General features: G+C 43.9%; 1 protein-coding gene across 2 annotated transcripts in view; it reads left to right on the forward strand.

Moving 5' to 3' along the window:
- Positions 1-14,399: 14,399 nt before the first annotated feature.
- Positions 14,400-23,911, forward strand: part of LOC129863832 (tenascin-like) — a 69,714-nt gene continuing 60,202 nt past the window's right edge. For both annotated transcript variants that reach the window (XM_055936129.1, XM_055936130.1), the window contains exon 1: positions 14,400-14,736. The gene's annotated coding sequence lies outside the window, so the exon portion shown is untranslated. The remainder of the gene's footprint in view (positions 14,737-23,911) is intronic.

Here is a 23,911-nt window from a genome sequence, read left to right on the forward strand (position 1 = left end):
TACCTACAGTGTATACACTACGCACTAGGCTACCAGTGCGTATCCTGAGCCCTGTTCCTCCTCCACGCACTCTCCCTGTAGTGCGTGTATCTAGCCCGGTGCCTCCAGTTCCGGCCCCACGCACTAAGCTACCAGTGCGTCTCCAGAGCCCTGAACCCACTGTATCTTCTCCCCCTACTAATCCTGATGTGCTTGTCCTCAGCCCGGTGTCACCAGTGCCGGTACCACGCATCAGGGATAGAGTAGGCTTTGAGAATACAGTGTGCCCTGTCCCTGCTCCCCGCACTAGTAGGAAGGTGCTTGTCATTAGCACGGTGCCTCCAGTTCCGGCACCACGCACCAGGTCTACAGTGCGCCATATCCGGCCAGAGCCATCCGTCTCCCCAGCGCCATCTGAGCCATCCGTCTCCCCAGCGCCATCTGAGCCATCCGTCTCCCCAGCGCCATCTGAGCCATCCGTCTCCCCAGCGCCATCTGAGCCATCCGTCTCCCCAGCGCCATCTGAGCCATCCGTCTGCCAGGAGCCTGCAAAGCCGCCCGTCTGCCATGAGCCTGCAAAGCCGCCCGTCTGCCATGAGCCTACAGAGCCGTCAGCCAGACAGGAGCCACTAGAGCCGTCAGCCAGACAGGAGCCGCTAGAGCCGTCAGCCAGACAGGATCTGCCAGAGCCGCCAACCAGACAGGATCTGCCAGAGCCGCCAACCAGACAGGATCTGCCAGAGCCGCCAACCAGACAGGATCTGCCAGAGCCGCCAACCAGACAGGATCTGCCAGAGCCGCCAACCAGACAGGATCTGCCAGAGCCGCCAACCAGACAGGATCTGCCAGAGCCGCCAGCGAGCCATGAGCAGCCAGAGCCGTCAGAGCGCCATGAGCAGCCAGAGCCGTCAGAGCGCCATGAGCAGCCAGAGCCGTCAGAGCGCCATGAGCGTCGAGAGCCGTCAGCCTGCCATGAGCGTCGAGAGCCGTCAGCCTGCCATGAGCGTCGAGAGCCGTCAGCCTGCCATGAGCGTCGAGAGCCGTCAGCCTGCCATGAGCGTCGAGAGCCGTCAGCCTGCCATGAGCGTCGAGAGCCGTCAGCCTGCCATGAGCGTCGAGAGCCGTCAGCCAGCCATGAGCATCGAGAGTCGTCAGTCAGCCATGAGCTGCCCTTCAGCCTGAAAAGGCTAGATACCCAGAACTGCCCATCAGTCCAGAGCTGTCTCTCTGTCCGGAGCTGCCTTTCAGTCCGGAGTTGCCCCTCTATCCTGATCTCCCTCTCTATCTTTATCTACCTCTATAGTCTTATCTATCCCTCTGTCTTGGTTTATCTCTCTGTCCCGGTATTGTCATTATTAGATATGTTATTAGGAGGATTTTGTGGGGGAAGTAAGAGGGTGGACATTCTTGAAGGGAGGGGGCTAGGATGGATTATGGTGGGGTGGGAACCGCGCCCGGAGCCTGAGCCACCACCGTGGTTAGATGCCCACCCAGACCCTCCCCTAGACTTTGTGCTGGTGCGTCCGGAGTTCGCACCTTGTGGGGGGGGTACTGTCACGTTCCTGACCTATTTATGTTAGTTTTTGTGTGTTAGTTGGTCAGGACGTGAGGTTGGGTGGGCATTCTATGTTATCTGTTTCTATGTTGGTTTTGGTTTGCCTGGTATGGCTCTTGATTAGAGGCAGGTGGTTTGCGTTTGCCTCTAATTAAGAGTCATATTTAGGTAGGGCATTCTCACTGTTTGTTTGTGGGTGATTGTCTCCTGTGTCCGTATGTTATGTTCGTACCACATAGGACTGTAGCGTTTGTTTGTTTTGTTTTCGTTTTGATGTCGTCTGTTTTCCTGTACGTAAGTTTATGTTTAATTATGTAAGTTTATGTTCAGGTTGCGTCAACGTCGTTTTCTTATTTTGTAGTTTGGAAAGTGTTTTGTTTCGTTTCGTGTGCCATCGTAATTTATAATAAAGATGGCTTATTTCCCTGAACCTGCGTTTTGGTCTGAAGATCCTTCTCTCCTCACCTCTTCCGAGGATGAGGAGAGCGTCATCCGTTACATTGTAAAGCAACAAAATGTTTTTTTTTATATCCAAGGGGGGTGAATACTTATGATACTCACTGTATATCATGAGTTAGAAGATTATGAATATATTATTAAGAAGTTATTATTTAAGAGCATTGAAGATAAATCACAATCAGTAAAAAATCCCCTTTTTTCATTTTGAGCACATGACCCTTGAAAGGTCTGTGCACAGCCCTGGTGTTATGTTACTGGTGACCAATGACAGAGACTCCGAGAGATGATGTCCAAACCTTCCATTTGGGACTGTGGGAAGATGTTGAAAATGTACAGTAATTACTATGGAAAATGGAAGTGTTTATTTTCAGGAAAGACCAGGCCATCCAAGTGCAGAGGAACAGATGGCTTTCAGACAATAATGCACCACATTTCATAGCCAAACTTTGCCAGTCATCAGTGTGACTGATGTGGTGTTTAAGGAAACACTTGGTAGGGAGTTTGCTGTGTAATATTCTTAGAACTAATGAAGAGTAGTCTTGGAAGGAACTGTGATCAAGCAGATCTCACTTTAGGAATACAATGACCTTAGTTGACATACACTTAGGTTGGAATCATTAAAACTCGTTGTTCAACCACTCCACACATTGTTTGTTAACAAACTATAGTTTTGGCAAGTTTGTTAGGACATCTACTCTGTGGATGACACAAGTTATTTTTCCAACAATTGTTTACAGACAGATTATTTCACTTATAATTCACTGTATCACAATTCCAGTGGGTCAGACGTTGACATACACTAAGTTGACTGTGCCTTTAAACAGCCATACCGCTCAGGAAGGAGACGCGTTCTGTCTCCTAGAGATGAACGTACTTTGGTGCGAAAAGTGAGAATCAATCCCAGAATAACAACAAAGGACCTTGTGAGGATAATGGAGGAAACAGATGCAAAAATATCTATATCCACAGTAAAACGAGTCCTATATCGACATAACCTGAAAGGCTGCTCAGCAAGGAAGAAACCACTGCTCCAAAACCAGCATAAAAAAGCCAGACTACGGTTTCAACTGCACATGGGGACAAAGGTCGTACTTTTTGGAGAAATGTTCTCTGGTCTGATGAAACAAAAGTAGAACTGTTTGGCCATAATGACCATCATTATGTTTGGAAGAAAAAGGGGAGGCTTGCAAGCCAAAGAACACCATCCCAACCGTGAAGCACAGGGGTGGCAGCATCATGTTGTGGAGGTGATTTGCTGCAGGAGGGACTGGTGCACTTCACAAAATAGATGGCTTCATGAGGGTGGAAAATGATGTGGATATATTGAAGCAACATCTCAAGACATCAGTCCGGAAGTTAAAGATTGGTCGCAAATGGGTCTTCCAAATGGACAATGACCCCAAGCATACTTCCAAAGTTTTGGCAAAATGGCTTAAGGACAACAAAGTCAAGGTATTGGAGTGGCCATCACAAAACCCTGACCTCAATCCTATAAAAAATGTGTGGGCAGAACTGAAAAAGCGTGTGCGAGCAAGGAGGCCTACAAACCTGACTCAGTTACACCAGCTCTGTCAGGAGGAATGGGCCAAAATTCACCAAACTTATTGTGGGAAGCTTGTGGAAGGCTACCCGAAACGTTTGACCCAAATTAAACAATTTAAAGGCAATGCTACCAAATACTAATTGAGTGTATGTAAACTTCTGACCCACTGGGAATGTGATGAAAGAAATTAAAGCTGAAATAAGTAATTCTCTCAACTATTATTCTGACATTTCACATTCTTAAAATAAAGTGGTGATCCTAACTGACCTAAGACAGGGAGTTTTTACAGGATTAAATGTCAGGAATTGTGAGTAACTGAGTTTAAATGCATTTGGCATGGTGCATGTAACCTCCGACTTCAACTGTAAAATGTATCATCATATCAAGCTCAGAGGAACTTTTGTGCCCATTTCAAACTCATGTTTTTGTTTTGGATGATGGTTAGACAGCATGCCAGTCTTGGGTACCATAAGCCCTTGGTGGAAATGGGAAGTAAACGTGCTGGCAAGCTCTGGGTGTGACCTGGGAGGGAGGGAGACTGGTGGCTTCAGACCCATATTTGTTCATGTTTATGCAGGTTCTGTTACCACTGCTCTGCTCAGCATCTGCAGATGAGTCAGTGTGTTTGGCTGTTGTAGTTGAATTGTCATAATGCAAGAATGCCTCTTGTCTCTCTTTTTGTGTATCTCAGCTTTCGCTCTCTATCATTGTCGTTCTCTCTCTACGTTAACTCTCTATTTCCCTTACACCCACTTCCTCCATATTTATACACACATTATACACACATGGGCTCCGGAGTGGCACAGCGGTCTAAGGCACTGTATCTCAGTGCAAGTGGCATCACTACAATCCCTGGTTCGAATCCCGGCTGTATCATATCGGAGTAGGTAGGCCGTCATTGTAAATAAGAATTTATTCTTAACTGACTTGCCTAGTTAAATTAAATATATATATCATTTAAAGAGTTCTTGGTTTCATCAGACCAGAAACTCTTGTTTCTGAGAGTCTTTAGGTGCCTTTTGGAAAACTCCAAGCGGGCTGTCATGTGCCTTTTACAGAGGGGTGGCTTCCGTCTGGCCACTCTACCATAAAGGCATGATTGGTGGAGCGCTGCAGAGATGGTTGTCCTTCTGGGAGGTTCTCCCATCTCCACAGATGAACTCTGGAGCTCTGTCGGAGTGACCATCAGGTCCTAGATTCACAAAACACTTCTTACGCAAAAACTTAAGAAGCTGCTTAAGAAAAAAATAAGTGCAATTCCTCAACAATATCTTGAGATATAATATTTTTCTTACGAACTCCTCAAATATCTTCTTAAGATGTTTGTTGCTAGGCAACCGATTTAGCTAGTTATCTAGCTAGCAATGGCAATCATGTTAGCAAATTTCCAACTGAGATTACTGTTCTAAAAAAGTCAATAATGAAATGTTCAGATGAAGTTTGTGTGTGAATTAAACATGTTCAATTGCTTTCATGAGCTTTTTCTCTCACTGCCCTGAGTTTAATTAAGACGGTTTTGTGAATCTTGGCCCAGGTTCTTGGTCACCTCCCTGACCAAGGCCCTTCTCCCCTGATTACCAGCTCTAGGAAGAGTCTTATTTTATTTAAGAATGATGGCCACTGTGTTCTTGGGGACCTTCAATCCTGCAGAAATGTTTTGGTACCCTTCCCCAGATCTGTGCCTCGACACAATCCTGTCTCGGAGCTCTATGGATAATTCCTTCTACCTCATGGCTTGGTTTTTGCTCTGACATGCACTGTTAACTGTGGGACCTTTTATAGACAGGTGTGTGCCTTTCCAAATCATGCCCAATCAATTGAATTTACCACAGGTGGACTCTAATCAAGTTGTAGAAACATCTCAAGGATGATCAATGGAAACAGGATGCACCTGAGCTCAATTTTGAGACTCATAGCAAAGGGTATGAGTACTTATGTATATAAGGAATTTAGTTTATTTTATTTTATACATTTGCAAAAAAAAAAACAATGTTTTCACTTCCTCATTATGGCATATTGTGTGTAGATTGATGAGGGAAAACATGTATTTAATCAATTTTAGAATAAGATTAGCGTAAAAAATATGTGGAAAAAGGGGTCTGAATACTTTCCGACTGCACTTTATAGTGTATTACCCCTTCCAGGAAGCCACTTTAGTTAGTTTTTCACACGTTGAAGCTCCCCTTGCTCGTTCTTTTTCCCTCCGCTCTTTCCTGCTTCAGTTTTATGACCCACAGTAAATTTGATAATGAGATTTATGTGTTGTGTTCTCTATATGATGTCATAACAGGTTTCTGGGAATGTGTGTCATATTTCTTTGTCTTTACTATGAAAATGACACACTGAGGATTTTGGACCTCACCCAATTGTAATTTCAACATTTCAACAATTTGTCTTAGTTATGACGTTCTAAATCAAGGGTTTAGAGAATAACTTTCTAAAATCCATCATGTAACACATCCAATACAGATACCAAGTTTGACATTTGTCTCTTTTTCTACATGTTCCTTATGTTGTTGTATGACTTGCTTCTTGGCAAGGTGATTTCTCTCTATCTGACTCACTGTGTCACATTGTTGATGAATAACTGGTTATTTGTTTGTAATTTACAGTTAGACCCCCTTCTGGACAGAGTCATTGGCCAAGAGTCTGGCAAAACTCTGTTTCAAGATTCAACTGTTTTCACAGATAGTCTATGTTGGTTCTGTTAATAAATCCTTCATGATGCACTGTTTTACCTCAAATCGCACAGGTGTTCCGTATCTCTTCATTCGACCAATGACAGGAGTGGAATACACCGTACGACCCATGCTGCTTGATAATGACAGCTTGGTCCTGAGGTTGTGTCAGATGCCTTTTGTTTCCACTGTTCTAATTGTAGTGTGTTGGTAATGAAAGACTGGAGCTGGAACTCCATTGGCCAAAAGTATTAGATTTCGCACTCTATACTTAAAACATCTGGATTTCTCTGGCTACCTGCTGTCAACGTAGCCTTCTGACCATGTCCTCGTAGTCAATGAGAAATGTATCTGAGCGAATGCTACTTCAATTGCATGTGTTTATGCTGAACATAAAGTGGCCAGAGCAATTTATCTGCCTGCTACTGCAGACAAACATTTGTATTTGTTTACCAGAGTTGAAAACTATATTTTTCCAAATTAGTAGTGTTGTTGTTATGGTGTAATTCCATGTAACAACACTAAGACGTTAAAATCCCTTGTTAATAGTTAGTTTCACAGCCTGATCTTTTTCACCTGTCTGTGTGATTGTCTCCACCCCCCTCCAGGTGTCGCCCATCTTCCCCATTATCCCCTGTGTATTTTTACCTGTTTTCTCTGTCTGTCAGTTGCCAGTTCGTTTTGTTTCGTCAAGCCTACCAGCGTTTTCCCTTTGTTCCTGTCTCTCGATTGTTCCTGTTTTCTAGTTTTCCTGGTTCTGACCTTTTCTGCCTGACCCCAACCCTGAGCCTGCCTGCTGTCCTGCACCATTGCCCCACCTATCTGGATTACTGACCTCTGCCAAACCTGACCCTGCCTGCTGTCCTGTACCTTTGTTTTTATTACCATCTTGCCATCTGTTTGGCAGATTTTGCTTGTGAAAATGTCTGAGCGCTAGTCTGTTTCAATATTGTGTCCTACAGTAGGCTCCTGTATTACCCCTTTACTTTGTATACATAATGTGTTTCTAAAACCATTCCAGAGAGACACCCACAGATGTCGAGCTGACTCATTGTTGAGAAAAAGACAAAATGCAATGAAAATCAGAATTTGTGGAATTTTTTAAAACATATTTTGGATACTTTAAAAATTAAGGCCAGACACCACACCCTAACAGGGTATTTTTTCCCCCCTTAATCATATCACAATCACCTTTTACCAGTTGAGCATTGAAACAAATATCCAACACTTTTGTATTACAATTTCTGAAATATCGTAGGTGATATCATTAACAATATGCAGATTTGCAAATCACACAAAAAACGTATCTGGATACTGGATGATATCAGCCTAATATTTGTATTTAATGTTGTTAAGACACTCCAGGACCGGACTTACACATAGCCAATTCCAGATTAAAAACTTTTTTCATCTTTCTATCTGTAAAACACTAAAGAAAGGTACGTAAATACATTTTTGCTGTATTTGTTTGAATGAAATGAAATCTAGAATAGAAATTTGACAACATATCAACAATTCCCTATGTACAATGCTTTCGGAAAGTATTCAGACCCCTCCCTTTCTCCATATTTTGTTATGTTACAGCCTTTTCTAAAATGGATTAAATAAAAAATCTGAACAAAATACCCCATAATGACAAAACGAAAACAGGTTTTAGAAATTTGTGCAACATTTTTACACACCTACTCGGTCAATGTTTTTTCTTTATTTGTGCTATTTTCTACATTGTAGAATAATAGTGAAGACGTTAAAACTATGAAATAACACATATGGAATCATGTAGTAACCGAAAAAGTGTTAATCAAATCAAAATTGATTTTAGATTTTAGATTCTTCAAATTAGCCACCCTTTGCCTTGATGAAAGCTTTGCACACTCTTGGCATTCTCTCAACTAGCTTCACCTGGAAGGAGTTCCCACATATGCTGAGCACTTGTTGACTACTTTTCCTTCACTCTGCGGTCCAACTCATCCCAAACCATCTAAATTGGGTTGAGGTCAGGTGATTGTGGAGGCCAGGTCATCTGATGCAGCACTCCTTCACTCTCCTTCTTGGTCAAATATCCCTTACACAGCCTGTCCTGTTGAAAAAAACAAATAATAGTCCCACTAAGCGCAAACCAGACAGGATGGCGTATCGCTGCAGAATGCTGTGGTAGCCATGCTGATTAAGTGTGCCTTGAATTCCCCCCAAAAAATCACAGACAGTGTCACCAGTAAAGCACCCCCACACCATCACACCTCCTCCTCCATGCTTCAAGGTGGGAACCACACATGCGGAGATCCTCCGTTCACCTACATTACTATGCGTCTCACAAAGACATGGCGGCTGGAACCAAAAATCTCCAATTTGGACTCATCAGATCAAAGGACAGATTTCCACCTGTTCAATGTCCATTGCTCATGTTTCTTGGGCCAAGCAAGTCTCTTCTTCTTATTTGTATACTTTAGTAGTGGTTTCTTTGCAGCAATTCAACCATGAAGGCCTGATTCACGCAGTCTCCTCTGAACAGTTGATGTGTCTGTTACTTGAACTCTGTGAAGCATTTATTTGGCCTGCAATTTCTGAGGCTGGTAACTCTAATGAACTTATCCTCTGCAGCAGAGTTAACTCTGGGTCTTCCTTTCCTGTGGCGCTCCTCATGAGAGCCAGTTTCATCATGGCGCTTGATGGTTTTTGCGACTGCACTTGAAGAAACTTTCAAAGTTCTTGAAATGTTCTGGATTGGCTGACCTTTATGACAATGTAATGTAGGGCTGTCATTTCTCTTTGCTTATTTGAGCAGTTCGTGCCATAATGTGGACTTGGTATTTTACCAAATAGGGCTATCTTCTGTGTACCACCCCTACCTTTTCACAACACAACTGATGGCTTTAACACATTAAGCACAAAAGAAAGTTCACAAACTTTTAACAAGGCACACCTGTTAATTGAAATGTATTCCAGGTGACTACCTCATGAAGCTGGTTGAGAGAATGCCAATAATGTACAAAGCTGTCATCAAGGCAAAGGGTGGCTACTTTGAAGAATCTCAAATATAAAATATATTTTGATTTGTTTAACACTTTTTTTGGTCACTATATAATTCTATATGCGTTATTTCACAATGTAGAAAATAGTAAAAATAAAGAAAAACCCTGGAATAAGTAGTTGTGTCCATACTTTTGACTGGTGCTGTATATATAATTGTAGAGTATAATAATTTGTTTCAGTAATGATTGTTTAATGCAAACAATACCAGCAGTTGCTGTTTTAAAAATAATAAACAGAGTGGCAATCTCTTTTGATACAATCAAACTGAATGTTAGTGGTTTTCTATCATGCCTCAACGGAATTAAGGGAAAAAAACGCCACACATTTTTGTTTTAACCCAGCACTAATGCATCTGATTCAACTAATCAAGCGGTGATGAGCTTAATCAAGTGTGTTAGTCCTGGGCTAAAACAAAAATGTGTGAGAACAAAAGTGTGCACACCGTGAGGGTCCCCAATGAATCTCAAACCTTGGATAGAAACCAACATTCAATGACATCAGTTATTGTTTTGGTATGAGGGTTTGTTCCATTGGCACCTTGGAAATACATACAACAAGGGTCTTGACTGTTGTGATGTCAACAGAGCCTTCACCTCTGTTCAGTAAAAGAGGCCACGGCGTAACCCCCTAACCTCACCACCAAATAAATAAATGTCCACAGGGACCGTCCCCCTCTCTAGGTCTCTCCAACAGACTGTATCCCCATTGTGCTGAGGCAGCCAAGGGGGGCATAATTTATGTGACACTGTTTGTTTATTACATGTAAATATTTATTATGGCCCAATGTCAAACTCTTTTGCAATACTAGACTGTAGTTGACAGTAATTCCAGACAAATCCTGAACATACACAAAAGAAAAGCACATCCTGAGCCCAACGTCCACGTGTTTTTCTTTAGTTGGAATCGAGCAAAACTACTATAAGATGAAATGTGTCAGCGTCCTCTGTGGTCTTGGGTTAAGCTTCTGTTTCCATTGTTGTGTCTAGATACACGCATCCAATGCTTCCACTTCCAGAGAAGAGGGGCGTTGGGTGCAGAGACAGGTATTGTGTCTAATTTAGTTTTGTTTGTGTTTACGTAGTGACAACGTGTTAATAGAAGCTCCATTAATTACTGAGGATTTAATGTTGATATACTTGTATCTATGAGAGAGAAGGTTGAGTTAAATGCAGTGATAGATCTCCACTTGATAGCCACTAGGAGGTCTATTTTGGAAATGAAAGTAATGTGTTCTCGTTTATTGTAGCACTTAAAAAAGGTTATACTCTACAGTATATATTTACATGAATGACTTCGTTATATCATTTGTGAGAAGATACTGTAAAAAAAATGTCTGTGTGTGTGTTGTAAATTTGTCAACATACAGAACTAATTGGGCTAACTGTTTGTGATTAGCAGGATGTGACATGTTGGAAGTCTCAAATGCTACATGACGCCCAGGTAGGAGATGGTAGGAGTTGGATAGGTTTAAAAGATTATTGATTTTATTTTTTGCAATGCAAAAAATGCTTCATTTTGAAATGAAACTCTGTATACAAGTTCACTGAGACCTTGTGCTTTGAATGGAGAACTGCATTTGGCATTATTTCGATGACTATATAGATCTCTCTGTCCATACCTCTCAACCAGACATGGTTATGGAAAATGGGTTAATGTCATGGGCACCCAGCTGTGAATGACTCGGTTTTATTTGATGAGGAACCAGACAGAGGTTTGTATCTAGAGTGGATGGAAACGTCTGTCTGAGTCTATGGAAACAATGTCAACCTGTCTTCATATATGAACATCTTATCCAAATAAAGATGTCAAGTTTATGACAATGGCTATTCGAGACCTATGACAGTCAGTCAGTTATCATTAGCAGGTTGATGTGCCAGGTCTTTTTTCATGATATGTCATAATCAATTATTACAGCGTTTACGTTCAACATGGTGCTATTGATTAAATAACTATCACAATCCTTTTGGATAATACAATTATCAGATGAACCTGGGGAAAAAATAAATTCTCAGGGATGTGTTCTGCTACTGGCTTTGTCATGTTAATTATGGAGAATAAGTGTACAATATAATGTGAAGTGTGGAATTTGGCTCCCTTTTGGAAATCATCATTGGGGCATTCGCTGAGTTTCCCTTGGCTTGGTTTACACGCAGAAGTCCTCTGTTAATTAACCTCACTAGGGTATGTGGGACGGTAGCGTCCCACCTCATTAACAGCCAGTGAAACTGCAGGGCGCCAAATTCAAAACAACAGAAATCCCATAATTAAAATTCCTCAAACATACATGTATTTTACACCATTTTAAAAATACACTTGATGTAAATCCAGCCACAGTGTCCGATTTCAAAATGGCTTTTTAAAGCACACCAAACGATTAGGTTAGGTCAGAGCCAAGTCACAGAAAAACACAGCCATTTTTCCAGCCAAAGAGAAGGAGTCACAAAAAGCAGAAATAGAGATAAAATTAATCACTAACATTTGATGATCTTCATCAGATGACATTCATAGGACTTCATGTTACACAATACATGTATGTTTTGTTTGGTAAAATTCATATTTATATCCAAAAATCTGAGTTTACATTGGCGCGTTATGTTCAGTAGTTCCAAAACATCCGGTGATTTTGTAGAGAGCCACATCAATTTACAGAAATACTCATAATAAACATTGATAAAAGATACAACTGTTATGCATGGAATTTTAGATCCACTTCTCCTTAATGCAACCGCTGTGTCAGATTTCAACAAAACTTTACGGAAAAAGCACACCATGCAATAATCTGAGTGCAGCGCTCAGAGCCCAAACAACCCAACCAGATATCCGCCATGTTGTGTAGTCAACAGATGTCAGAAATAGCATTATATATATTCACTTACCTTTGATGATCTTCATCAGAATGCACTCCAAGGAATCCCAGTTCCACAATAAATGTTTATTTTGTTCGATAATGTCAATCATTTATGTCCAAATACCTCCTTTTTGTTCACGCGTTTAGCCCAGTAATCAAAATTCATGAGGCGCGATCACTATGTCAAAAAGTTCCGTTACAGTTCATAGAAACATGTCAAACGATGTATCTTTGGGATGTTTTTAACATAAATCTTCAACAATGTTCCAACCGGAGAATTCCTTTGTCTTCAGAAATGCAATGGAACGCAAGCTAACTATCACGTGAACGTGCATGGTCAGCTCGTGGCTCTCTGGTAGTCCTCTCACTCAATCCCCTCTCATTCGCCCCCACTTCACAGTAGAAGCATCAAACAAGGTTCTAAAGACTGTTGACATCTAGTGGAAGCCTTAGGAAGTGCAATATGACCCCATAGACACTGTGTATTTGATAGGCAAAGAGTTGAAAAACTACAAACCTCAGATTTCCCACTTCCTGGTTGGATTTTTTCTCAGGTTTTTGCCTGCCATATGAGTTCTGTTATACTCATAGACATCATTCAAACAGTTTTAGAAACTTCAGAGTGTTTTCTATCCAAATCTACTAATTATATGCATATTCTAGCTTTTATGGCTGAGTAGCAGGCAGTTTAATCTTTTTATTTAATTTCATCCAAAATTCCCAATGCTGCCCCCTACCCTAGAGAAGTTTTAACAAGCATGTCAATTTGAGACAGCTTTTTTTTTTTTACCATATCAAAAAAGTGAAGCATTACTGTACACGAGCAGCACACTGCCATAATAATTATTATACAGTATCACTATCGATGGGCCAGTAGCGGGGGCCAGTGTCCCTGTGACAACAGTTTTGGACCCCCTTGTGGCCCCCCTAAATGTGGAGTATGAAATAATTTTTACATAACCAAGTTTTGCTATCGTTCTTTTTTTACATCCGTTATTAGACAGTGGCAACGGTGATGATTATGAACATGGTATTTTGCCTGCTAATGCCTGCAATGCAATGCCTCCCTCCTAAATATACTGTACAAATAAACTACAGTATAAATGAACTACCCCCTAAGGCTTAGCTTACAGTTACAATACTGTATACTGTCCTAATGGCATGTGACCTATCCAGCATTTACATGTCAACTAACTGTGTCCATCGGATGTGGACTTATACAGTATATGGGGGTTGGCTGGGTTGCATTTTACAGCCCAAATCACCGACACCAAACACCACTCATATTCCCATGAACTCGGCTTTTACTCCATTCCCCGATGCTTCGACACAACAGCTAGAAATGTGTCTGTTTCCTGCCTTCGTCAGCCACACAGCATCTGTTAAATTAATGAAAGTGTAACTCTGTCAGACAGAAAACCCCTCAGTTAGGACCAGAGATGACGAGGGAAGAAAATCACCTATAATTTGATCCTGATTTTGTCCTGATAGATTTTGGTTGTTTTATAAGGGGCAGCTACTCACCAAGGAGGGAGAAGATGAGCAGTGGGCGTATCAGCGGGAGAACCAACCTTGGCTGCCGCCTGGTGTGTCTGTCGGTCGGTTTGTCTATCTGTCTGTTTTTGTGTTTGATGAATTGCCTATGTTGGAAAATAAAGAGAGTGATTATGGTGGGAGGCTGGCTGCCTCACCCCAGGTCTCTATTTCATCTTGGGAATCTGTGTTAAGATGGGGAACAGATGACTGTAGGGACTTAGTCATCACAGGTTTAGAGTGGAGACCTGTGGTCAGTGGGAATGGGCACTAGTTGCCACGGCGCCATTAAAAGCCCTGCTTTGTCACAGGTCAAGAGGCAGTTGGTGTGTCTTGGGTAGGGACTCTACAGGACTTTCATAGATGTGTTGCTTTGTGTCTTTAATATTAATCAGACACGTAAGTGAGAGCTGATTCTTTTAATAACCCCTTGTGTTTGTTTTCCAGGTTGAATTTTGACTAACTTTGCTCATACAGTAGTACTGCTCTACCTCTTTACTGTGACCCCTCAAAATAATGACTTCCTCCCTCCTTCCCTCATCCCCCTGTCTTGCTCCGCGGAATTTTCTCTTTCACACAGTCACCCTCTCCCTATTTTTCACTCTTTGAATGGCGTTGCCAGTAGGAACAACAGCATCCCACTTCAAGGCAGCAGTCCAGCTACATCCAACAGTAAGAAAGAAGGAGGGAGGGAGGGAGGGAGGGAGGGAAGGAGGGAGGGAGGGAGGGAGGGTGACTGCTATTTAAGGGCTGTAGTTGAGGAATGGGGGTTTGAACAGAAGGCTCCTCTCTCAGTTTAAAAGGCATTTTCTCCTCCTCTCTCTTTCTTTCCCACTCTCTCTCTCTTTAGCTCTGACTTGGTGCCCGTACTCGGTGACAAGAGCAGTAGGCTGAGCTGTCAGGGCAGAAGAAACAGAGAGAATATAGATTTTTTTGGGGAATAGAAGTGTCATCTGGTTAGAACACAAGGAGAGAGGTGGCGGAACTGCCTTCAAGTTGGACATCCTTTCATCCCCCTTTACTGAATGTGTTGAGTTCCAATGAGGCAATTCGTGTGAGCTGCCAAAGGCTGTGGTGGAGTAGCTCTGAACTGTCTGGTCTGCTAAAGGTAAGAATGAGAGATTGATTTATTTATCTGCATGAAACTGATCTTGGATCTTTGAATGAGTTGTGGCTGTTATTTGGATAGTTAGTGACTAATGATTACTGTGTCCATATTTTGAAATTGCAAATGAGATCTTTTCTGTCTTCTTGACAGTCAGTTGTGATTATTGTTGACGTGCTCAAACCATGTGAGACTTAAATTGAATGTGTTTAATTGTTCCTGGAGAATAGATATAAAACATTTTGTATACTTTTTTTTGGTTATTAAGGTCAAACCCTTCATATCATACTCAATTAAATTGTCTAATTTTGACGTATTTAAAGGTAATTGAATAACGTCAAAAAGTACAAGTGTGTAGTGTGAAATGGAAATGTTAATTTCTTTTGCATATCCTACTCCCCGAGACACTCTCAGAGAGGGGGCAACGACCAGGGATTAGCAGTGGTGTAAAGTACTTAAGTAAAAATACTTGAAAGTACTACTTAAGTAGTTTTTCTGGGGTATCTGTACTTGACTTTACTATTTATATTTTTGACTACGTTTACTTTTACTTCACAACATTTCTAAAGAAAATTATGTACTTTTTACTCCATAAATTTTCCATGGCACCCAAAAGTACTCGTTACATTTTAAATGCTTAGCAGGACAGGAAAATTGTCTAATTCACACACTTATCAAGAGAACATCCCTGGTCATCCCTACTACCTCTGATCTGGCGGACTCACTAAACACATGCTTTGTTAAGATGTCGGAGTGTTGGAACATGCCCCTGGCTATCCGTAAAAATGGTGCCGTCTGGTTTGCTCTTAAGGATCTGACCCTTTTTTCCCCAATTTTCGCCTAAAATAACATACCCAAATCTAACTGTCTGGAGCTCAGGACCTGAAGCAAGGATATGCATATTCTTGATACCATTTAAAATAAACACTTTGAAGATTGTGGGTATGTGAAATTAATGTTGGAGGATATAACACATTACATCTGGTAAAAGATAATACATAGAAACAAACGTGATTTTTTACCATCATCTTTGAAATGCAAGAGAAAGGCCATAATGTATTATTCCAGCCCAGCTGCAATTTAGATTTTGGCCACTAGATGGCAGCAGTGTACTTGCAACGTTTTAGGCTGATCCAATGAACCATTGCATATCTGTTCAAAATGTTGTGTCAAGACTTCCCAAATGTGCCTAATTGGTTTATTAATATAAGGAATTTGAAATTATTTATATTTTGATACTTAAGTATATTTCAGCAATTACATTTACTTCTGGTACTTAAGTATATTTAAAACCAAACAGTTTTTGACTTTTACGCAAGTAGGATTTTACTGGGTGACTGGGTGATTTTACTTGAGTCATTTTCTATTAAGGTATCTCTCCTTCTTTCCTTTCCTTAAGTATGACAATTGGGTACTTACTCCACCACTGGTGATTAGCCATTATTAACGGCGACCCTGCAGCAATTAGGGTTAGGTGCCTTGCTCAAGGGCAGATCAACAGATTTTTCACCTAGTTGCTTCTGGGATTCAAACTACCGACCTTTAGGTCACTGGCCCAATGCTCCAATTGCTAGGCTATCTGCACGTTGTGTATGAAATACCAATAAGAGGATGTTGAATAATGAGTTTATCATACAACATTTATTCATTAATTCTATGAAGCCAATGTACTTTGGCAATAAATGGGCAAGAAGCAGGATGAACTCAGTAAGTATTCAGTCCTGTGATAATGCTTCTCCAAAAACTGCAGCTACATTGTTCTCTCTCTGCCGGGTTCTGTTCTTTATATAGCAAAAGACGGCTTTCATTGCTCGCTAAAGGGCACCGATTATGGTTTATAGGGAATGATATTCACATTCTTTATGCATGCTGCAACTTCTGGGTTTACCAGTTTTAACCAAGGCTGGGTGTCATGTTTTTGATCATCATGTCTTGTCCCTGTGCTTCCCTCTGCTGGTCTTATTAGGTTCTTTCCCTCTTTCTATCCTTCTCTCTCCTCCTCCCTTTCTCCCTCTCCCGCTCTCTCTCTATCGTTCCTGCTCCCAGCTGTTTCTCATTCTCCTAACGACCTCATTTACTCTTTCACACCTGTCCCCTATTTTTGCCCTCATTAGAGTTCCTATTTCTTCCTCTGTTTTCCGCTTCAGTCCTTGTCGGATTCTTGTTTGATGTTTGCTGTTCTGTGTCCTTGTTCCGCCCTGTCGTGTTTTTGCCTTCATCAGATGCTGCGTGTGAGCAGGTGTCTAGTGGTCGCGTCTCCAGTCGTTCATCTCTACTGATGAGAGGATTTCAGTTTTCCTGTTTTGTTTTTACCTTAGATATATCAGGAGTATCGTTTTTGTCTAAGACTGGAATAAAGACTCTGTTTCTATTACGTCGCTTTTGGGTCCTCCTTCATCAGCATAACAGAAGAATCCGACCAAGAATGGACCCAGCGACTACGGATTCTCGCAAGACTGCCATCGAGATCCAGGGAGAAATGCTTGGTAGACACGAGCAGGAATTGTCTGCTGCTCGTCATGCCGTTGAGACCCTGGCCGCTCATGTCTCCGATTTCTCAGGACAGTTTCAGAGTCTTCGTCTCGTGCCACCAGCTACTTCCTGGTCTTCCAAGTCTCCGGAACCTAGGGTTAATAACCCACCTTGTTACTCTGGGCAGCCCACTGAGTGTCGCTCCTTTCTCACCCAGTGTGATATTGTGTTCTCTCTCCAGCCCAACACATACTCAGGAGAGAGAGCTCGGATCGCTTACGTCATATCGCTCCTGACTGGTCGGGCTCGGGAGTGGGGCACAGCTATCTGGGAGGCAAGGGCTGAGTGTTCTAACGTTTATCAGAACTTTAAGGAGGAGATGATACGCGTTTTTGATCGTTCTGTTTTTGGGAAGGAGGCTTCCAGGGTCCTGGCTTCCCTATGTCAAGGTGATCGATCCATAACGGATTACTCTATAGAGTTTCGCACTCTTGCTGCATCCAGTGACTGGAACGAGCCGGCGTTGCTCGCTCGGTTTCTGGAGGGACTTCACGCTGAGGTTAAGGATGAGATTCTCTCCCGGGAGGTTCCTTCCAGCGTGGACTCTTTGATTGCACTCGCCATCCGCATAGAACGACGGGTAGATCTTCGTCACAGGAGCTCGTGGAAGAGAGCTCGCGTTAACGGTGTTCCCCCTCTCCGCATCTCAACCATCTTCTCCCATCAGCTCAGAGACTGAGCCCATGCAGCTGGGAGGTATTCGCATCTCGACTAAGGAGAGGGAACGGAGAATCACCAACCGCCTTTGTCTCTATTGCGGTTCTGCTGGACATTTTGTCATGTCATGTCCAGTAAAAGCCAGAGCTCATCAGTAAGCGGAGGGCTACTGGTGAGCGCTACTACTCAGGTCTCTCCATCAAGATCCTGTACTACCTTGTCGGTCCATCTACGCTGGACCGGTTCGGCTGCTTCCTGCAGTGCCTTGATAGACTCTGGGGCTGAGGGTTGTTTTATGGACGAAGCATGGGCTCGGAAACATGACATTCCTCTCAGACAGTTAGGGAGGCCCACGCCCATGTTCGCCTTAGATGGTAGTTCTCTCCCCAGTATCAGATGTGAGACACTACCTTTAACCCTCACAGTATCTGGTAACCACAGTGAGACCATTTCCTTTTTGATTTTTCGTTCACCTTTTACACCTGTTGTTTTGGGTCATCCCTGGCTAGTATGTCATAATCCTTCTATTAATTGGTCTAGTAATTCTATCCTATCCTGGAATGTTTCTTGTCATGTGAAGTGTTTAATGTCTGCTATACCTCCTGTTTCTTCTGTCCCCTCTACTCAGGAGGAACCTGGTGATTTGACAGGAGTGCCGGAGGAATATCATGATCTACGCACGGTCTTCAGTCGGTCCAGAGCCAGCTCTCTTCCTCCTCACCGGTCGTATGATTGTTGTATTGATCTCCTTCCGGGGACCACTCCCCCTCGGGGTAGACTATTCTCTCTGTCGGCTCCCGAACGTAAGGCTCTCGAGGATTATCTGTCTGTTTCTCTCGACGCCGGTACTGTGGTGCCTTCTTCCTCTCCCGCCGGAGCGGGGTTTTTCTTTGTTAAGAAGAAGGACGGTACTCTGCGCCCCTGCGTGGATTATCGAGGGCTGAATGACATAACGGTTAAGAATCGTTATCCGCTTCCCCTTATGTCGTCAGCCTTCGAGATGCTGCAGGGAGCCAGGTTCTTTACTAAGTTGGACCTTCGTAACGCTTACCATCTTGTACGCATCAGAGAGGGGGACGAGTGGAAAACGGCGTTTAACACTCCGTTAGGACATTTTGAATACCGGGTTCTGCCGTTCGGTCTCTCTAATGCTCCAGCTGTCTTTCAGGCATTAGTTAATGATGTACTGAGAGACATGCTGAACATCTTTGTTTTCGTTTACCTTGACGATATCCTGATTTTTTCACCGTCACTCGAGATTCATGTTCAGCACGTTCGACGTGTACTCCAGCGCCTTTTAGAGAATTGTCTCTACGTGAAGGCTGAGAAGTGCGCCTTTCATGTCTCCTCTGTCACTTTTCTCGGTTCTGTTATTTCCGCTGAAGGCATTCAGATGGATCCCGCTAAGGTCCAGGCTGTCAGCGATTGGCCCGTTCCTAAGTCACGTGTCGAGTTGCAGCGCTTTCTCGGTTTCGCTAATTTCTATCGGCGTTTCATTCGTAATTTCGGTCAAGTGGCTGCCCCTCTCACAGCTCTGACTTCTGTCAAGACTTGCTTTAAGTGGTCTGGTTCCGCCCAGGGAGCTTTTGATCTCCTCAAGAAGCGTTTTACATCCGCCCCTATCCTTGTTACTCCTGACGTCACTAAACAATTCATTGTCGAGGTTGACGCTTCAGAGGTGGGCGTGGGAGCCATTCTGTCCCAGCGCTTCCAGTCTGACGATAAGGTTCATCCTTGCGCTTACTTTTCTCATCGCCTGTCGCCATCGGAACGCAACTATGATGTGGGTAACCGCGAACTGCTCGCTATCCGCTTAGCCATAGGCGAATGGCGACAGTGGTTGGAGGGGGCGACTGTTCCTTTTGTCGTTTGGACTGACCATAAGAACCTTGAGTACATCCGTTCTGCCAAACGACTTAATGCACGTCAAGCTCGTTGGGCGTTGTTTTTCGCTCGTTTCGAGTTCGTGATTTCCTATCGCCCGGGAAATAAGAACACCAAGCCTGATGCTTTATCCCGTCTTTTTAGTACTTCTGTGGTTTCTACCGACCCCGAGGGGATTCTCCCTGAAGGGCGTGTTGTCGGGTTGACTGTCTGGGGAATTGAGAGACAGGTAAAGCAAGCACTCACTCACACTGCGTCGCCGCGCGCTTGTCCTAGTAACCTTCTGTTTGTTCCTGTCTCTACTCGTCTGGCTGTTCTTCAGTGGGCTCATTCTGCCAAGTTAGCTGGCCACCCCGGCGTTCGGGGTACGCTTGCTTCTATTCGCCAGCGGTTTTGGTGGCCTACTCAGGAGCGGGACACGCGCCGTTTCGTGGCTGCTTGTTCGGACTGCGCGCAGACTAAGTCAGGTAACTCTCCTCCTGCCGGTCGTCTCAGACCGCTTCCCATTCCTTCTCGACCATGGTCTCACATCGCCTTAGACTTTATTACCGGTCTGCCTTCGTCTGCAGGGAAGACTGTGATTCTTACAGTTATCGATAGGTTCTCTAAGGCGGCACATTTCATTCCCCTCGCTAAGCTTCCTTCCGCTAAGGAGACGGCACAAATCATCATTGAGAATGTGTTCAGAATTCATGGCCTTCCGTTAGACGCCGTTTCAGACAGAGGTCCGCAATTCACGTCACAGTTTTGGAGGGAGTTCTGTCGTTTGATTGGTGCTTCCGTCAGTCTCTCTTCCGGGTTTCATCCCCAGTCTAACGGTCAAGCAGAAAGGGCCAATCAGTCGATTGGTCGCATTTTACGCAGCCTTTCGTTTCGAAACCCTGCGTCTTGGGCAGAACAGCTCCCCTGGGCTGAGTACGCTCACAACTCGCTTCCTTCGTCTGCTACCGGGCTATCTCCGTTTCAGAGTAGTCTTGGTTACCAGCCTCCTCTGTTCTCGTCCCAGCTCGCCGAGTCCAGCGTTCCCTCCGCTCAGGCTTTTGTCCAACGTTGTGAGCGCACTTGGAGGAGGGTCAGGTCTGCACTTTGCCGTTACAGGGCGCAGACTGTGAGAGCCGCCAATAAACGTAGGATTAAGAGTCCTAGGTATTGTCGCGGTCAGAGAGTGTGGCTTTCCACTCGTAACCTTCCCCTTACGACAGCTTCTCGCAAGTTGACTCCGCGGTTCATTGGTCCGTTCCGTGTCTCTCAGGTCGTCAATCCTGTCGCTGTGCGACTGCTTCTTCCGCGACATCTTCGTCGCGTCCACCCTGTCTTCCATGTCTCTTGTGTCAAGCCTTTTCTTCGCGCTCCCGTTCGTCTTCCCTCCCCCCCTCCCGTCCTTGTCGAGGGCGCACCTATTTACAAGGTACGGAAGATCATGGACATGCGTTCTCGGGGACGTGGTCACCAGTATTTAGTGGATTGGGAGGGTTACGGTCCTGAGGAGAGGAGTTGGGTTCCATCTCGGGATGTGCTGGACCGTTCGTTGATTGATGATTTCCTTCGTTGCCGCCAGGGTTCCTCCTCGAGTGCGCCAGGAGGCGCTCGGTGAGTGGGGGGGTACTGTCATGTTTTTGATCATCATGTCTTGTCCCTGTGCTTCCCTCTGCTGGTCTTATTAGGTTCTTTCCCTCTTTCTATCCTTCTCTCTCCTCCTCCCTTTCTCCCGCTCTCTCTCTATCGTTCCTGCTCCCAGCTGTTTCTCATTCTGCTAACGACCTCATTTACTCTTTCACACCTGTCCCCTATTTTTGCCCTCATTAGAGTTCCTATTTCTTCCTCTGTTTTCCGCTTCAGTCCTTGTCGGATTCTTGTTTGATGTTTGCTGTTCTGTGTCCTTGTTCCGCCCTGTCGTGTTTTTGCCTTCATCAGATGCTGCGTGTGAGCAGGTGTCTAGTGGTCGCGTCTCCAGTCGTTCATCTCTACTGATGAGAGGATTTCAGTTTTCCTGTTTTGTTTTTACCTTAGATATATCAGGAGTATCGTTTTTGTCTAAGACTGGAATAAAGACTCTGTTTCTATTACGTCGCTTTTGGGTCCTCCTTCATCAGCATAACACTGGGTCTGTGTGATAGAGATGGAGGACTGGAAGACAGACAGAGTGAGGAGAGCATCAGCTGTGTTGACTGACTGATGAGTGATAGAACATGTGGAGGGGTTATGCACACCTTTGATCACCTGGGGACTCATTTAGCAACCGTGCATACATTTCTCACTAAATTCTGGCGTACGTGGAGATTCAAAATTTGAGAGAGCAACATATTAATGGGATTGATCAAACTGTCGCACACAACATTTAGTATACACATGTTTTCATTGATAAATCAGAGCCCTACTATATTTGTGTGCTCGTGAACAGGCATTTACAACCTCGCCTGGAAAACGCCCTCCATTCATCTTTTATGGTCACAAAAACGTCCTCATTTACTGTAGTATTTGGAGATGTTGGAACAGGGCCATGATAGTTTTTAAACGAAAGCGATCACATTTCTATAGAGGTGTGGGCAGAATGTTTTCATCTCTTGCAGTGACTTTTTCAAACAGAAAATGCATGAACCAGCCTGTAGAGTGTCCCAAACACTGGCCGCTCGCTCTGCAAGATTGATTGTCTACTTGAACTATTTAAAAATAGACAAAAGACTACAGCAGTCCACACCTCAATGCAAGTGATGTGCAAGTGATGCAAGTGATGAATTGTTGTTCAATATTTTGTTTATCAATTCATGATTGTGTTTTTTATCTCCTGCCGCAGCAACTGGCACAAGCCCCCCCCCCCCCCCCACACACTTCTGCTTCACCCAAATCCAGACAGCTGATGTACTGAAAGAGCTGCAGAATCTGGATCCCTCCAAATCAGCTGGGCTAGACAATATGGACCCTCTCTTCCTAATTGTCGCAACCCCTATTGTCGCAACCCCTATTACTAGTCTGTTCAACCTCTCTTTCGTATCATTTGAGATTCCTACGATTGGAAAGCGGCCACGGTCATCCCCCTCTTCAAAGGGGGAGACACTCTAGACCCAAACTGTTACAGACCTATCCTGCCCTGCCTTTCTAAAGTCTTCGAAAGTCAAGTGAATAAACAGATCACCGACCATCTCAAATCCCACCATACCTTCTCCGCTATGCAATCTGGTTTCCGAGCTGGTCACCGGTGCACCTCAGCCACGCTCAAGGTCCTAAACAATATCATAACCACCATCGATAAAAAACAATACTGTGCAGCCGTCTTCATCGACCTGGCCAAGGCTTCGACGCTGTCAATCACCGTATTCTTATCGACAGACTCAACAGCCTTGGTTTCTCTAAAGACCTGGGTCACCAACTATTCTCAGATAGAGTTCAGTGTGTCAAATCGGAGGGCCTGTTGTCCAGACCTCTGGCAGTCTCTATGGGGGTGCCACAGGGTTCAATTCTCGGGCCGACTCTTTTCTCTGTATATATCAATGATGTCACTCTGGCTGCAGGTGATTCTTTGATCCACCTCTACCCAGACGACACGATTCTGTATACATCTGGCCCTTCTTTGGACACTGTGTTAACAAACCTCCAAATGAGCTTCAATGCCATACAACTCTCCTTCCGTGGCCTCCAACTGCTCTTAAACGCTAGTAAAACTAAATGCATGCTCTTTAACCGATCACTGCCCGCACCCGCCCGTTCATCCGACTAGCATCACGACTCTGGACGGTTCTGACTTAGAATATGTGAACAAATATAAATTCATAGATGTCTGGCTAGACTGTAAACTCTCCTTCCAGACACATATTAAGCATTTCCAATCCAAAATTAAATCTAAAATTGGCTTCCTATTTCGCAAACAAAGCCTTCTTCACTCATGCTGCCTAACATACCCTCGTAAAACTGACTATCCAGCCGATCCTTGACTTTGGCGATGTCATTTATAAAATAGCCTCCAACACTCTACTCAGCAAATTGGACGCAGTCTATCACAGTGCCATCCGTTTTGTCACCAAAGCCCCATATACTACCTACCATTGCGACCAGTATGCCCTTGTTGGCTGGTCCTCGCTACATATTCGTTGCCAAACCCACTGGCTCC

This window comes from Salvelinus fontinalis, chromosome 10, assembly GCF_029448725.1.
Source record: "Salvelinus fontinalis isolate EN_2023a chromosome 10, ASM2944872v1, whole genome shotgun sequence".
In the NCBI taxonomy this organism is placed as follows: domain Eukaryota; kingdom Metazoa; phylum Chordata; class Actinopteri; order Salmoniformes; family Salmonidae; genus Salvelinus; species Salvelinus fontinalis.